We start from the raw sequence: 4090 nt of genomic DNA on the forward strand, positions 1-4090 counted from the left end.
TTGGAAAAAATTATATTAAGTGAAGTAAGCCAGGCCCAAAGAAACATAGGTCCCATGGTTTCCCTTATTTGAAATAACTAGTATATGTCTGAGACAAGCAGGAAAGGTCAGATAAATTGGTGTTAGGTGAAATGAACCCCAAGATAAATATTCAAATATTTTTTTCTTTCATGAGATTGTTTCTAACATATTGATAAGATGATTTCTTCGTTGCTTTGAAGAGAATCTTATAGGGAAAGATGGCCAAAAAAAGTTCAAGTATTCACAGTGCTGAATGTGTGTAGTGTAGCTTCAACTTTACCTTCATGTCTGTATCTCCTAACTCAGGAGGTCTTATCAGCCCATAGATAACAAACAGATGGACTTCTTCAACTTCACTGTCAAAAACAAAATTTAAGCCAATACCAAAGCAGATGTCTTATCCATACCCATGTAGCCTACTATTGAAGCTAACAAAGATGATCCACCACCCAAACTCCTAAAAGTGCTGGAGATTCTCATACCTACATCCTAATAAGGGTAACCAGGACTTGAAATTGTCCTTATCCTACAGATTAAGTTTAACTAGCTCAGAATTTCCTATGGACTCACCCCATGTGGGATATACTTTTTTCACCTGAAGCTCTTTCTTCTACTTCCTACTCTGTTTTCTTCTTCATTCTTCTTATTGTTGTTGTTGACAGTTTTCATGATTTTTTAAAAAAATACTTAAAATGTTAAGAAAAAGAATACAGGTTGAAATAGTGTCTTTTGCCTTTGGATTGTTGTTTACCTGCATATATAACTCATCTTCTTAGCCTTTATGAACTGGAGTGATGCAATGAGAACTTTCTGGAATCTAACTTGTTGAAACTTTGTGACTACAACAGTTAGCGTCATCTCCGAGGTGCTCAACAGTTTTTAAATTGTGTAGTCTGAAGACTTCAATTCTGTTTCCCCTTCAAAATACTATCTTTGCTTGTAGTTTTAAAGACAGTTTAAGGAGTTTAAGGTTCTTTCTTTTTAAACACAGACATATAAAAGAGAAGCTTTAGGATTACCGGTACTTATTAATGAATTAGAAGCAGAAAACAACTAAGCATTAAAAAAATCTTCATTTTCCTCCAGTGTTCATCTTGAGGTCCCAAAGGATCTTCTAGCTCTCTTTCCTTAAAATGCATTTATAGCTCCTATTTTCTCTTCTATAATGCAGAACTTGATACTGTAAGGCAGATAGCTGAAACTCTAGGGGAGTGGAAAATTGAAAAGTTAAATATAACAGGAGGAAAAAAGCAAAGGAGAAAACTTTTCTTTTTATTGAGGCTTAAAGGGTTAGGACTGATTTTCTGGGTTATACAGAGATTCTGAGACCAATAGATGATCAACTCATCCTCAACCAACTAGAGGGGAAAGGGAATCTCCAAGGCAAAGGCTATCATGTTGGGACCACTACATTTGAACATTTGGTTAATACTCTATAGAGAGACACAAGACATCCTTTCACATCTAGAAATACTAAAACTTTCAAGTGCTTTGTCACACTGATGTTTGACTACAGAATGACAATTAGAATGTGAAGTGGTTTCACTGTGTGTACAATTCATGAGACTATGACTTCTCAGAAAACCACAACTGGATGCACTATTAGAAGTAGGAGGTTGTTCCAAACTATGCTTTAAAGATTATACTTATTCTTTATATCCAACTCCACTCAGGAAATGAGATCTAAATCGGAGAAATGCACATTACAATAAGTTGCTATCCATTCACCTGAAATAAAGGACTATAAAGAATTGCTTTCACAGGTATTAGTGTGGATGCATTAAGGTTTTTTTTTTTTTCCTAAGGAACAAAACAATGAAAAACTTCATGCACCATGTTTCTGTTAAGCTATTCCAAAGGCTGCTGCTCAGTAGAGGATTTGGCTTAGTGAGGCTGACAGCTGCTTGGGGTAAGCTACGACATTTCTAAAATGAGCATCTAGTCCGAATTACAAGCCTTCATTCTTCTATTAATTAAAAGGTGTAATAAAAGAAATGTTCCTCTCTTGAAGATTGAGAATTCAACTATAGAATCAACACATAATGGGTCAGAACAATGCTCCTGCAAGCAAATTACTCTCATTTGTCCTGAATGCCATTTTCCCACGAGTACATGCTTTTCATCTTCTCCATTCACAGTGCTTTCACTCCTCCTAAATATCTCTCTTCTCCCTCTTTTCTTTCCCCCTCTGACAGATAGATGCACACACACACACACACACACACACACACACACTCCCACTCCCATTATACATATAAACTTCCAACTAAGTTTTGCTCAGTTTAGATACATGGGAGACGAACCTGATTCAGGTTTCTATCATGTTTCTTTTAGTTTCTCCCACAGCCTTGTGTGCTATCATCAAGCTCATGGACACAGACTAAAAACTAATTTTTCTCTTCCATCGACTGTAAACTGTAGGATCCATGCTATGAGTAATCCAATGTCTTTTCTGTGATATGTACTGAAAAAAGTGTTCTGACTGAGTACTGCAAAGATAGAACTTAAAAGAATGACTTGTGTTCTATTACAAAGCATATTCATTGGATGATTGTATAAAATGACACAGCATTCTAATAACTGAGGTAAGGGGAGAGTAGGTTGCAGCAAGAGGCCAAAGATTGTCATAAGGCAATGGGCAATAGTATCTTTTAGAATTGCCTGTGGAAAAGGATATCCTTATCCTTATCAAGACTCCATTCTTCCTGCTTTGCCAGCATATAAATGTTCATTATTGAAACGGATACGTCAGACTATTGAAGTCTGAAATTCTCAGGCAGTTGAATCATAACAAAATATCCTGGATGTAGAACCAAGTCCTTCAAAGCAAACTTAGGTTCTAAAATCACCTATATATCATACTTATGAGAGACTGCTCCATCCATGAGAGGAGAGCTCTCAGCATTCATTATCTAATTCACATATAAATCATTCCTGAGCATATAGAATCAAGGTCAGAAACAAGAATAGGATCTATTCATGAAAAAAAATGTTTATGCGGACTTGCCATCTTTGTGGCAAGTTAATTATTCTGACCAAGCAATCTTCTATCTTGTAATGTCACTTGAACTTACATGTTAATAGTTTTAAAAAAGGCACATTGCCTTCAAACAGTGGCTTTTGAAATAAAGAGTATACTTTTCTCAATTTTAGCCATCTAGGAGGTTTTATCAAGAACAAAGTGTTCACGTCTTAATTATGCCACATGAGGAATATATGTATTTTATGAGATCCTATTTCTGAAATGAAAGACCTGTGTGTGTGTGTGTGTGTGTGTGTGTGTGAGTGTGTGTGTGTGTGTGTGTACGTGCACGTGTGTGCAACTCTCCTGGTGCTTAAACTCAGGGCCTAAGTTATTTTTCCCTTAAAGCTAGTGTTCTATTACTTGAGCCAGAGTTCTACTTCCAGCTTTTGCAGGGTTACTTTGTTGGAGACAAGCATTGCACGAACTTTTTGCAAAGGCCGGCTTTGAGCCTTGATATTCAGATTTTAGCCTCCTGAGTAGTTAGTATTATAGGTGTGAGGCACTCACATGCATCTCAAGAAGCATTTTTTAAAGGAAAAAATCATGGTCATTTTATTCTAGTTAATTCAATCATGTCAATCTATATTTCAATTATTCCAAGTTATACTCTAATAGCCACATATGAAACACTAATGCTTAACCCTTTAGAACTGTAGAAAAATCAATTTAGAAGGTAAATGTAAATAAGATGTTTAAAATTCCAGTGAAATTAGGATGCATAAAATTCAGTTTAATTAATTAGTAGGGATCACTGTTGTGAGGACTTTGCTATTATTTGTATAATATACACATGATATACTAACTATTTGGAACCATGTTGTGATATATAATGACACTGAGAAAGCATTCTCTAATCAAGAATAGTCTCAGAAGGATCACAACGTAGGGATGTATTTCTGGACCACATGGGATGAGTCAGTAGGAAATTCTGAGCTAGTTATACTTAATCTGTAAGATAAGGACAATTTCAAGTCCTGGTTACTCTTATTAGGATTTAGGTATGAGAATCTCTAGCAGTTTTAGGTGTTCGGGTTGTGGATCATC

The sequence above is a fragment of the Dipodomys ordii genome, unplaced genomic scaffold (genome assembly GCF_000151885.1).
Source record: "Dipodomys ordii isolate 6190 unplaced genomic scaffold, Dord_2.0 Scaffold53, whole genome shotgun sequence".
Classification (NCBI taxonomy): domain Eukaryota; kingdom Metazoa; phylum Chordata; class Mammalia; order Rodentia; family Heteromyidae; genus Dipodomys; species Dipodomys ordii.